Source organism: Mustelus asterias, chromosome 9 (assembly GCF_964213995.1).
Source record: "Mustelus asterias chromosome 9, sMusAst1.hap1.1, whole genome shotgun sequence".
Classification (NCBI taxonomy): domain Eukaryota; kingdom Metazoa; phylum Chordata; class Chondrichthyes; order Carcharhiniformes; family Triakidae; genus Mustelus; species Mustelus asterias.
The window spans coordinates 77,191,951-77,206,055 of record NC_135809.1 but is presented as its reverse complement, the minus strand read 5'-3'; the positions used below and the strand labels follow the sequence as shown (position 1 = coordinate 77,206,055).

General features: G+C 45.8%; 1 protein-coding gene across 1 annotated transcript in view; it reads right to left on the bottom strand.

The window, feature by feature from the left end:
• ehf (ets homologous factor) overlaps positions 1 to 13,037 on the bottom strand; it is a 71,019-nt gene extending 57,982 nt beyond the window's left edge. Inside the window, exon 1 of the mRNA XM_078220380.1 lies at positions 12,660 to 13,037. The gene's annotated coding sequence lies outside the window, so the exon portion shown is untranslated. The remainder of the gene's footprint in view (positions 1 to 12,659) is intronic.
• Positions 13,038 to 14,105: the final 1,068 nt, after the last annotated feature.

Below are 14,105 nucleotides of genomic sequence, written 5' to 3'. Positions count from 1 at the left end.
ATCACTAGGATATGGATTACTGCAGCATTGGGAAAGGGAATACTGTATCACTAGGATAGGGAATACCGCAGCATTGGGATAGGGAATACTGCAGCATTGGGACAGGGAGTACTGCTCATTGGAATAGGGAATATTGCAGCATTGGGATATGGAATACTGTATCACTAAGGCAGGGAATACCGCAGCATTGGGATAGGGAATACTGCAGCATTGGGACAGGGAATACTGCTGATTGGAATAGGGAATATTGCAGCATTGGGATAGGGAATACTGTATCACTAAGACAGGGAATACCGCAGCATTGAGATAGGGAATACTGCAGCATTGGGATAGGGAATACTGCAGCATTGGGTTAGGGAATACTGCTGCATTGGAATAGGGAATACTGCTTCATTGGGATATGGAATACTGCAGCATTGGGATAGGGAATACTGTATCACTAAGATAAGGAATACTGCAGCATTGGGATATGGATTACTGCAGCATTGGGATAGGGAATACTGCAGCATTGGGACAGGGAATACTGCTCATTGGAATAGGGAATATTGCAGCATTGGGATATGGAATACTGTATCACTAAGGCAGGGAATACCGCAGCATTGGGATAGGGAATACTGCAGCATTGGGACAGGGAATACTGCTGATTGGAATAGGGAATATTGCAGCATTGGGATAGGGAATACTGTATCACTAAGACAGGGAATACCGCAGCATTGAGATAGGGAATACTGCAGCATTGGGATAGGGAATACTGCAGCATTGGGTTAGGGAATACTGCTGCATTGGAATAGGGAATACTGCTGCATTGGGATATGGAATACTGCAGCATTGGGATAGGGAATACTGTATCACTAAGATAAGGAATACTGCAGCATTGGGATAGGGAATACTGCAGCATTGGGATATGGAATACTACAGCAATGGGATAGAGAACACTGCAGCATTGGGATAGGGAATATTGTATCTCTAGAATATGGAATACTGCAGCAATGGGATTGGAAACAGTGCATTTTTCCATTCAGGTTAATGATGAGATGAGACTTCGTTGAAAAATCAGTTGGTAATTTGAGAAAAAGGGAATTGTGCTCTGGGGCTCAGGGGAGAGAAGAGTTAATTCAATTTGAAGGGACTTGGTGATGTTCTTGTACCTTTTAAACCAGATGGGTTGAAAGACTTGTTTCTGTGCAATGTAATGTATTCCACAGTAAGGCGGAAGGATAGAACAACAGGTATGATGAGATTCAGTAAGTTCAATTGGTAAAACTAGCCATTATGTTAAAAAATAGTGAGTATGTGACCCAACTCACTGCAATTGGTCTTTAATTAAACAGGATATCTCCTCGGTTCTGTCCTACAGCTCAGGGCAGTGTCCTGATCCTGATCCTGATCCTGATCCGTGCAGCCTCCTGGCTTTCATAGTCACCTTCCTCCCAATCTTTTCAATATCCTTTTTCTACAAATCAGACTGCTTCTCAGTGACAGCCTTTACTTAAAATTCAGATTTCAGTGTCAGTTTATAGTCAAACTCATCCCACCCTATCTAACCAGAACCTGTAGCCAAACGGATTATCTTGGCATTGGTTTGCTGCTGAATTCAAATGATTATTGGCAAAGCAACAGTGAATGTCAGCAATCAGTGGAATGCCACATTAGCTTCGATTGTTTACAGGATTTGCTGGTTCAGAAGCTCCACGTCATCTCTAATCAATCCTGTTCTCTTAATTGCTCCAGAGCCAGGTTTAGGTCAGTATGAACATACTTAATGTATATAACACCAGGAAACATTCCACTCTTCCCTATAACGTGCTGATTTAAAATCCTCTCACATCAGTGGTTGGGAAGCTATCAGAGAGGATTCTTCGGGATAGGATTTACCTGCATTTGGAAAAGCATGGCCTAATTAGGGAAAGTCAGCATGGCTTTATGTGGGATAGGTCATGTCTTACTAACTTGATTGATTTTTTTGAGGAGATGATGAAGGTTATTGATGAGGGTAGAGCAGTGGATGTCATCTACATGGATTTTAGTAAGGCTTTCAGCAAAGTCCCTCATGGTAGACTCATCCAGAAGATTAAGATGCATGGGTTCCACGGTAACTTGGCCGCTTGGATTCAGTATTAGCTTTCCCATAGAAGTCAGAGAGTAGTGGTGGAAGGGTGTTATTCTGGCTGGAGGTTGTGACTAGTGGTGTTCTGCAGGGATCCGTACTGGGATCTCTGCTGTTTGTGATATATGTATATAAATGACTTGGATGAAAACATAGATGGTGGGTTAGTAAGTTTGCAGATGACACAAAGATAGGTGGAGTTGTGGATAATGTAGAAGGTGGTCAAAGGATGCGGGATATAGATCAGTTACAGATATGGGCAGAGAAATGACAGATGGAGTTTAATTCGGGCAAGTGTGCGGTGCTGCACTTTGGGAGATCAAATGTTAAGGGTAAGTATACAGTTAATGGCAAGATCCTGAACAGCACTGATATACAGAGGGATCTTGGGGTTCAAGTCCATAGCTCCCTGAAAGTGGCCACACAAATAGATAGGGTGTTAAAGAAGGCTTATGGCATGCTTGCCTTTATTTGTCAGGCATAGAGTACAAGAGTCAGGATGTCATGTTGCAACTTTACAACTTTGGTTCGGCTGCATTTAGAGTATTGTGTTCAATTCTGATTGCCACATTACAGGAAGGATGTGGAAGAGGTTTAATCCGGGATGCTGCCTGAATTAGAGGGTATGAGCTATAAGGAGAAGCTGGAAAAACTAGGGTTGTTTTCTCTGGAGTGACGGAGGCTGAGGGGAGACCTGAGTTGAAATGTCGAATACTAGGGCACATGCACTTAAGGTAAGAGGGGGAAAATTCAAAGGAGATGTGAGGGACACATTTTTTGCACAGAGGTATGTGTCTGGAACGTGCTGCCAGAGGTGGTGGTACAGACAGCTATGATAGGGGTGTTTAATGGGCTTTTGGATAAGCAAATGAATATGCAGGAGGGATATGGACCAAGGGTAGGCAGAAGGGATTAGTTTAATTTGGTGTCATGTTCGGCACAACTTCTTGGGCCAAAGGGCCTGTTCCTGTGCTGTGTTCCATATGACCCACGTAAAGACCATTTTTTCTCCTTTTTCCTCTATTTCTCACTTCCCTATTTTCTCTTTTGTTGCTTCCTCTCTGTATCATTCTCTCCTTTTTCTCCCACAATAGCTCTCGGGTTTTATTACAATTACCTTAGATCAAGAGGTTAATCTCGATTGCACATTGTGAAAGGGCATCAGGGTCACAGGAAGTGGATATGTCTGAGATTAACTAGAGCCTCCCCTGTGTGCCTCTCAATGCCCCTCACTCCTTTGATTTGATTTATTATTGTCACATACAGTGTTAGCATACAGTGAAAAGTATTGTTTCTTGCACACTATACAGGCAAGGCATACCATTCATAGAGAAGGAAAGGAGAGAGTGCAGAATGTAGTGTTACAGTCATAGCTAGGGTGTAGAGAAAAATCAACTTAATGCAAGGTAAGTCCATTCAAAAGTTTGATGGCAGCAGGGAAGAAGCTGTTCTTGAGTCGGTTGGTACGTGACCTCAGACCTCCTTAGTCTTCTGAAAAAGTAGAGGCTTTCTCAACTATAGTGTTGGCATGGGGGGACCAGGACAGGTTGTTGGTGATCTGGACACCTAAAAACTTGAAGTTCTTGACCATTTCTACTTCGCCCAATTGATGTAGACAGGAGCATATCCTCCATTCTGCTTCTTGAAGTTGATGACTATCTCCTTTGTTTTGTTGACATTGAGGGAGAGATTATTGTCATCGCACCAGTTCACCAGATTCTCTATCTCATTGAGATCAGAACGACTACAGTGGTGTAATCAGCAAACTTGACAATTGAATTGGAGGGGAATTTGGCCACACGGTCATAGGTGTGTTAGGAGTATAGTAGGGGGCTGAGAACACAGCCTTGTGGGGCACCGGTGTTGAGGATTATTGTCGAGGAGGTGTTGTTGCCTGTCCTTACTGATTGTGGTCTGTGGGTTCGGAAGTTCGGGATCCAGTCGCAGATGGAGGAGCCGAGGCCCAGGCCATGGGGATGAGTTTCATAGGAATAATGGTGTTGAAGGCTGAGCTGTAGTCAATAAATAGGAGTCTGACATTGGTGTCTTTGTTATTTAGATGTTCTAGGGTTGAGTGGAGGGCCAGGGAGATGGCGTCTACTGTGGACCTGTTGCGGCGATAGGCAAACTGTAGTGGATCCAGGCAATCCGGGAGCTGGAATTGATTCATGCCCCGATTAATCTTTTGAAGCACTTCATAATGATGGCTGTCAGAGCCACCAGACGATAGTCATTAAGGCACGCTGCTTGGCTTTTCTTTGGTACAGCGATGATGGTCATCCTCTTAAAAGCAGATAGGATCTCAGATTGTTGTAAAGAGAGATTGAAGATGTCTGTGAATACCCCTGCCAGTTGATCCGCGCAGGATCTGAGTGCTTGTCCGGGTACCCCATCTGGGGCAGTCACTTTCTGTGGGTGCAAGGGGTTCTTCATCCTGTGCCATCTTCCACATCTTCCTCAGTGTTGGAGGAACGGTGATCAATGATGCCCTCATTCCTCAAGGCCTTCCTTCCCTCATCCCCACAGTGCTCGATTGCATGGTGTGGAGTTGCCGGCATTGGACAGTAAGAAGTCTCACACCAGGTTAAAGTCCAACTGGTTTATCTGGTATCATGAACTTTCGGAACGCTGCTCCTTCATCCAGTGATGAATCAGCAGCGCTCCGAAAGCTCGTGATACCAAATCAACCTGTTGGACTTTAACCTGGTGTTGGGGGACTTCTTACAAGATTGCATGGAGTACAGCAGACCACCACACTACGCTAAACCCTCACTGGGAAATATTGAAGGGCTTCACCAGACTATTCTAGGCACCTGAATCTCAGCTTCAGAAGCCTAATGGTCGATCTTCTGGATCTGTGATGGATCCTGGATTGTAGCTTTCCTCTGCTGCAGAGTGAGGGTTTCTCACATTTCATTCGGTAGTCCTTCTCACTGAGAATCCAGCACTGCAGGGCAGCAGGGGACAGGAACAACTGTGGCAATTGGTATTGTCTTTGTGTGTAGGCAACATGGTTGTTGCCTGGGAATTGTGCACACACCTGAAGGATCTCCTTTTGATGAGCACAGGCCAGTTCTAAATTGATGGAATGAAAACTTTTATGTTGGTGAAGGCCATTGGCTGGTCTATGGAAGCCTTTTTGGCTCCTTGATGTGTGCAGTAAATGACATCTTGGAGAATCCAGTGATAGTCTCAAAGCCGTTGGCACTGTCTGTTTGTATAGGTAAGTTCAGTCATGCATATTATCCACAGCTCTGCTGAACATGGTATTGATCACCTTGGTGCACTGATAGGCTGCAGCCTGGGAGATTCCACCTAAATCCTTGTGAATCCCAGACTTCCAGATGCGTAGATGCTGAGTGACACAGTGATCTTCAGGGCCACTGGTGTCTCGCAAACCCTACACATCTTAGCAAATCCTGCAGGATGGCAGAGAGTCAGTGATAGCCTCCCTTGTAGGTCTTAGTTGGCATTAATGCTCGAGCATATGTATCTGGTACATTGTCTCCTGAGGGTAGGCCCTTATTTAGGTTGCAACTTGTTGCAACTTTCTTCTGTGCATTTCTCTGGCGTGCCCAGCCAGTGACTGACCCTCTTGGTGGGGAGCTATTGCTTCCTGCTTCTCCCTCCCTCTATGCCAGCCCTCCTCCACATTGGGGGCAATGGGTCGATCAGTCCCATCCCATTGGTCACTATCCTTACCCTCCCATGCACTACCTTACATCAGGCTGCCCCCAGAGCCTTCCCATTGCTACTGCCTTTTAAACAGGTGCCCCTGCCCCTCTCTATCACTTGCAGATTGCCCATGCCAGCACTGTTGATGCCACCTTTACAGGACTATCCCCTGATGCAGCAGCCCCCAGCCTTCCACTATTGGCCTGAATGGCCACCACTCCCCATTTTTCCCTGTGAGCCAATAAGTTCGTGCAAAATGGCTGCCAGAGGCCAAAGGTGATCTTGCTTCGTATCCGCCATCTTTAACCACTCAGAGCTCTGAAGACCTGTGATTCCCAGGCACTGTTTGAAAATATGAAAGCCCAGAAAATTCCATTCAAGCACCTGGGAGTTCCCGGTAAATATCTTCTAAACAGGTTGAATTGATGTCCTGCCATGTCGTAGAATCATAGAATCCCTACAGTGCAGAAGATGCCATTCAGCCCATCGAGTCTGCACCGACTCTCTGACAGAGTATTTTACCCAGGCCCTCGCCCCCACCCCCTAACCTCACACAGTTCCCATGGCTAATCCCACCTAACCTGCGCATCTTTGGAGTGTGGGAGGAAACCCACGCAGACACGAGGAGAAGGTGCAAGCTCCACACAATCCCCCTCCACCCTCCATCTTCCCGCCTCCTGTAAAATTCTGAGCCAATGTCATGATGTTGGGAGTTCCATGAGAGCACATCCATCCCACCTGAAGCCTCGACACCTACCCTGTTCACTCAGACTGAGTGCAATTGCACCTGCTGTGTCAGCTCTCATATTAGTGAGTAATAAGGTGTTAAATGAAGCTATTTAACAATGTAATTACAGTAGCTGTCACATCTCCAAAGAGAACAATGGGAGTGATTGTAGACAGTGAAACATTCATTTATTATTTACACTCCATTCTTTTGTGGATTATAAAACAGTAAAAACTGGATGGCACTCAGACACACAGAACAGGATCTTCCAGGATGAGTAAGCACAAATATTTGTTTATGTCACCTTGACCTGGATGCCTGAGCCTACCAGGTCATTATGCTCTGAGATGGGTCTCTTCTACCCCCTCCCAATGCAGGACACTGTATGACTTGCTGCTCCTCCTCTACATAAACTGAACGCAATGCCAAAACACATCTAACTTGGTCAGTGGGTTCCTGAGAATCGTGATGTCACACAAGGCAAATCAAATGTCCATCCTGTCATATAGGACAGGTCAAAGGTCCATCCTGTCATATAGGACAGGTCAAAGGTCCATCCTGTCATATAGGACAGGTCAAAGGTCCATCCTGTCATATAGGACAGGTCAAAGGTCCATCCTGTCATATAGGACAGGTCAAAGGTCCATCCTGTCATATAGGACAGGTCAAAGGTCCATCCTGTCATATAGGACAGGCCAAAGATCCATCCTGTCATATAGGACAGGTCAAAGGTCCATCCTGTCATATAGGACAGGTCAAAGGTCCATCCTGTCATATAGGACAGGTCAAAGGTCCATCCTGTCATACATAGAACAGGTCAAAGGTCCATCCGGTCATATAGGACATGTCAAAGGTCCATCCTGTCATATAGGATGGGTCAAAGGTCCATCCTGTCATATAGGACAGGTCAAAGGTCCATCCTATCATACATAGAACAGGTCAAAGGTCCATCCGGTCATATAGGACATGTCAAAGGTCCATCCTGTCATATAGGATGGGTCAAAGGTCCATCCTGTCATATAGGACAGGTCAAAAGTCCATCCTGTCATATAGAACAGGTCAAAGGTCCATCCGGTCATATAGGACATGTCAAAGGTCCATCCTGTCATATAGGATGGGTCAAAGGTCCATCCTGTCATATAGGACAGGTCAAAAGTCCATCCTGTCATACATAGAACAGGTCAAAGGTCCCCACCTGTCATATAGAACAGGCCTAGGGATCATTTTGTCATGTAGAATAGGTCTGGAATGATTGTGTCACTTGGGGTGAATCAGAAGTTCTTAGTCTCTCATAGGCTGGGTCAGGGGAGTTTGTCATGCAGCCAGTATTCTAATGTTATGACAGAAACATACAGGTGAACATCTTCCGCTTTGCTTCCAGGGCTGCCCAGTACATGCAAGGTCTATAACTGACTTCAGGCTACAACAGATGAGAAAGTACAAGATAGAACAAAGAACAAAGAAAATTACAGCACAGGAACAGGCCCTGCAGCCCTCCAAGCCTGCACTGACCATGCTGCTCGACTTAACTAAAATCCCTACCCTTCCGGGGACCATATCCCTCTATTCCCATCCCATTCATGTACTTGTCAAGACGCCCCTTAAAAGTCACTACCGTATCTGCTTCCACTACCTCCCCCGGCAATGAGTTCCAGGCACCCACCACTCTCTGTGTAAAAAATCTGCCTCATACATCTCCTTTAAACCTTGCCCCTCGCATCTTAAACCTATGCCCTATTAACCTATTAAAAGATGGACCTGGTGACCATAGAAAGCATTCTTTCTGGTTGTATCACAGCTTGGTACAGCTCCTGCTCTGTTCGAGACTCTGCAAACCAGCCTCCCATCCATTGACACTGTGTACACTTCCCGCTGCCTCGGCAAAGCAGCAAGCATAATTAAGGACCCCATGCACCCCAGACATTCTCTCTTCCACCTTCTTCCGTCGGGAAAGAGATACAAAAGTCTGAGGTCACGTATCAACTGACTCAAGAACAGCTTCTTCCCTGCTGCTGTCAGACTTTTGAATGGAGCTACCTTGCATTAAGTTGATCTTTCTCCACACCCTAGCTATGACTGTAACACTACATTCCACACTCTCATTTCCTTCTCTATGAACAGTATGCTTTGTCTGTACAGTCTGCAAGAAACAATACTTTTCACTGTATACTAATACATGTGTTAATAATAAATCAAATCAAAATCATGTCACACACTCCAATCCTTTCCATTTGTGACTGCCATCGTCAGTAACATTAGATAAAGTTCCCATCAAGTGCACTCAGCTACTACCTTTCAAACACATGCTTGCCCCTCAGCGCCCCTTGTCAAATTGTGCCCCTTCCCCCTCCGAATTTAACTCATTGTCATTCTGTGCTGGTTTGTAGGTTGGGTGAATCTGCCAGGAAACAATTCTGCTTCAAAACTGTACTTCTCTGCAGTTACTTATTTTCTTAACTTTTAAGATTGTTGGATCTGTTTTATTTGAATCTCTGAACATGTTTCAGGCAATGCAAAGTGTGTGGCCAGTGCTGTCGAACTCAGATGAGGAGGTGAACAGAGTTGAGGAGTTAAGTGCTAACAGCCCTTCGTCCCTGATGAAGGCTTCAGACGTGACTAGGCCGATATGTCATTTATCTGAGCTTCCTGGCTGTTTCCAACAACTTCTGATTGAGAATGATTGTTGGTCCCAAACTTCTTACAGTCAGTGAAGTACTTTATCGAAATCTATCTAAACAGTTGCCACTCCATAACAGCAGAAAGAAGGAAGCTGCAAAGTTTTTTTTTCTTCTTTCACAGGATGTGGGCATCCCTTTTAAGGCCAGTATTGTAACCCATCCCTAACTGCCCTTGAGAAGGTGCTGGTGGGCTGCCTTGTTGATACTCTGTAGTCCATGTTGCATAGGTACACCCAAAGTGCTGGCAGAGAGCAAGTTCCCGGATTTTGACCCAGCGACAGTGAAGGAACAGTGATATATTTCAGGATTCTGGGTTGCTTGCAGGGGAGCTTGCAGTTGGTGATGTTCTCATGTGTCTGCTGCACTTCTTTAGAATCATAGAATCCCTATAATGCAGAAGGAGGTCATTTGACCCATTGAGCCTGCACCGACCACAATCTCACCCAGGCCCCATCCCCATAATCCCTGTATTTACCCGGACACTAAGGGTCAATTTAACATGGCCAATCAAATATAAAGGGAAAGACTCTTAGTACTGTGGAGGATCAGAAGGACCTTGGGGTCCGGGTCCATAGGACTCTAAAATCGGCCCTGCAGGTGGAGGAGGTGTTAAGAAGGCATATGGTGTGCTGGCCTTTATCAATCGAGGGATTGAGTTTAGGAGTCCGGGGATAATGATGCAGCTATATAAGACCCTCGTCAGACCCCACTTGGAGTACTGTGCTCAGTTCTGGTCGCCTCATTACAGGAAGGATGTGGAAAAGATTGAAAGGGTGCAGAGGAGATTTACAAGGATGTTGCCTGGATTGAGTGGCATGCCTTATGAGGATAGGCTGAGGGAGCTCGGTCTTTTCTCCTTGGAGAGACGTAGGATGAGAGGAGACCTAATAGAGGTATATAAGATGTTGAGAGGCATAGATCGGGTGGACTCTCAGAGGCTTTTTCCCAGGGTGGAAATGTCTGCTACGAGAGGACACAGGTTTAAGGTGCTGGGGGGTGGGTACAGGGGAAATGTTAGGGGGAAGTTTTTCACACAGAGGGTGGTGGGCGAGTGGAATCGGCTGCCGTCAGTGGTGGTGGAGGCAAACTCAATAGGGTCTTTTCAGAGACTCCTGGATGAGTACATGAGACTTAATAGGATGGAGGGAGAACGTGCAAACTCCATACAGGCAGTCACCCAAGGCCGGAATCAACCACTGGGCCCTTGGAACTGTGAGGCAGCAGTGCTAACCACTGCGCCACTGTGCCGCCCTTGTCCTTCCTTAGTATAAAACAGGTGACTTGAACCCATCTTGCCTATAGCGGCTTATGTTAAAATCAGAGCTCCAGGCTCTGCATCTAAATCTGTGAGGCCAGCTTCACTGTCATTGTTCCCCATTTCATTGAAAATAAATGGCCTCACGCCCTGGGCCCAGTTACTCAAACACCAATCTATGCATGGCTGTAGATTAAACAGAAGCTATTGTGATGTTGGCCTCTCCTTCAAGTTGTGGTTCCTGGAAGCAGCCACAGTAAGAATTCAGCATTAAGGGGAGGTTTTAGTTCAGGTTTCAAGCATTGCAGCATTTTCCTTTTATTATTATTTATGATATGGAGGTCACAGCTTCCATTGAGCTAAGCTCCTTCAGCCAAATTGGCATGAGTTTTGCAGGGGTTGTGGTGGAGAGTGATATCAGTGTGTAATCTGCAGACTTTTTGAAAGGGATGGGGAGAGGACGGATATTAGTAATGTTGCCCTTTGAAGAATTGTTCTTTGATTATGAACAACAGCTGTTCTCTTGTCAAATGCCAATTTCTTCTCAACTCTTTTTGGTTGCTAGGCAGCAAGGGGAGGAAGTGGTCTGGAAAACAATATGAACCTTCCCCAGCACTCCATCTGCAATGCCTTTAACTGATGCACATTGGGACCCAACCTCAAACAGTCTTGACACCGGAGTTAGCAAGTGCAAATGCAGTTAGTCTCCATTGGTTTCCTTCGGCTGCTCTGGTTTTCTCCCACACGATGTGGAGATGCCGACGTTGGACTGGGGTAAACACAGTAAGAAGTTTAACAACACCAGGTTAAAGTCCAACAGGTTTATTTGGTAGCAAAAGCCACACTTGGCTTTTGCTACCAAATAAACCTGTTGGACTTTAACCTGGTGTTGTTAAACTTCTTACTGTGTTTCTCCCACACTCCAAAGCTGTGCCGATTCGGTGGATTGGCCATGCTAAATTGCCCCTCAGTGTCCCCAGATGTGTAGTTTAGGGGGATTAGCAGGGTAAACAAATCCCCTGGGAGATGTAAGCATGCACCGCAAGGGACTATAAGAGAATGCCATTTGACACTTCAAGCAGATTCCTTTCACTTACACCCACTCCAGCAAAGACTTGAGGTGGCACAGTGGCATAATGGTTTGCACTGCTGCCTCACAGTGCCAGGGACCCGGGTTCAATTCCCATTCTGGGTCACTGTCTGTGTGAAGTCTGCATGTTCTCCCTGTGTCTGCGTGGGTTTCCTCCAGGTGCTCTGGTTTCCTCCCACAGTGTGAAAGGCATGCTGGTTAGATGCATTGGCCATGCTAACTTCGAACAGGTGCCAGAGTGTGGCGACTGGGGGATTTTCACAGTAATTTCATTGCCATGTTAGTGTAAACCTACTTGTGACAATAATAAATAAACTTAAAATATTATTTAATTATCGGAGAAGATGTCTTCCTGAACCAAAGCTCCAGAGGTCATCTACATTCCACAAAGGTCAACTTTCTAGCCAGAGATTCAGCAGCTAAGGACCCGCCATGGCCCACACACAACTATCTCCAACTGTATTGATCTGCAAAGCCCTTAGATATGTTCTTAACCAGCTCATAGAATCCCTACAGTGCTGAAGGAGGCCATTCGGCCCATCAAATCTGCATTGATTCAATGACAGAGCATTCTACCCAGGCCCTATTCCTGTAACCCCACATATTTACACCGCTAATCCCCCTAACCTACACATCTTGGGACACTAAGGGTCAATTTATCATGGCCAATCCACCTAACTTGCACATCTTTGGAGCGTGGGAGGAAAGTGGAGCACCCAGAGGAAACCCACACAGGACGGGGAGAATGTGCAAACTTCACACAGACAGTCACACAGACAGGCTGGAATCGAAGCCTGGGTCTCTGGCGCTGTGAGACAGCAGTGCGAATCACTGTGCCAACTTGCCAGCCACTAGTTATTCAACCAATTTTTCTTATTGTATAAGTGTTCAATATTTCAAATGTTTTGTTTTTGACTGGGCCGCATTATCAAAGATACTGGCACATCCACCTGCATTCGTTCTGATGAAAGGTCAATGACCTGAAACACTAACTCTGTGTTTCCCTATCTCTCCACAGATACTGCCTGACCAGCTGATCATTTCCAACATTTTCTATTTCCATTAAGACAAGTGTAGATTAAAGAAAGGAGTCTTACACAGCAATATTAACAGGTGGCAGAGCTTACCTGACACAGGTCCAGGTGTTCCCTCCAAGGGTGCCCAGAGCAATGGGTAAGATGGCAGATGCAGAAACTCCAGTAAAAAACAAAACTGAGCAAAAGGTGGTTTGAGAAATCAACTGAAATCCTGGTTCTCCTGTGGAGATCGGGCCAGGAGTAGAATAAAATGATTCAGAGGCCAGTGGAGGACTGTCACTGGTGAGGGGTTTTCCCTACCTTGACTTCCTTTTATTCGATTAGCTGTTGTTAGAAAAAGAAAGGAGCTTGTTAATTTGCATGTGCAGTGTTTTACATAAACATTTGACTATGAGTTCACACAAACACTGCAGTTGCTGTTCAGGACCAGCCCACCATGTACAGGACACCGAGCCTCCTGTACTCAGTGACTGAGCTCCACTGGAGGAAGTTTCTTCAATAAATATATATCCGTGCAGGAAATAGGTGATTAAAATAAAAAGGACTTGCTGGCAGTGCCTGAGGTGTTCTTGGAGTGACTTAACCATTCAGTAGCTATCCTACGAATGGTTAATTGTTAACCAGTTCCCTGTATCAACAATAAAACTCGTCCTACAGGTTGGCTTGTTTGCATTGAGAAATAAATAGGTGTCAGTTTTCCAACTAAAACTACAGTTCCTCCTGTGAACTGGGAATTTCAAACAGGAAAGGGTAAAAGGGGTTGAACAAACAGTTCCTGTCCCCACTCTCCCCAGTCATAAAATCTCTACAGTGCAGAACAGGCCATTTGGGCCATTGAGTCTGCACCAACCCTCCGAAAGATCATCCTACCTAGGCCCTAATCCTGTAACCCTGTGCATTGATCATGGCTAATTCCCCTAACCTACATGTTTTAGGACACTAAGGGTCAATTTAGCATGGCAAATCCAACTAACCTGCACATATTTGGAGTGTGGGAGGAAACCGGAGCGCCCGGAGGAAACCCCACAGACACGGTGAGAATGTACAAACTCCACACAGGCAGTGACCCGAGGCCAGAATTGAACCTGAGTCCCTGCTGCTGTGAGATTGTTTGGACAGTACTCCCTACTGATTGGACACCACTCTGATTGGATAGCTCTACCAGCTGATTGGATAGAGCTCCCAGTTCATAGAAAGCATAGAAATCATAGAAACCCTACAGTGCAGAAAGAGGCCATTTGGCCCATCGAGTCTGCACCGACCACAATCCCACTCAGGCCCTATCCCCATATCCCTATATATTTATCCACTAATCCCTCTAACCTACGCATCTCAGGACACTAAGGGGCAATTTTTAGCATGGCCAATCAACCTAACCCACACATCTTTGGACTGTGGGAGGAAACCGGAGCTCTGGAGAAAACCCACACAGACACGAGGAGAATGTGCAAACTCCACACAGACAGTGACCCAAGTCGGGAATCGAACCCAGGTCCCTGGAGCTGTGAAGCATCAGTGCTAACCACTGTGCTACCA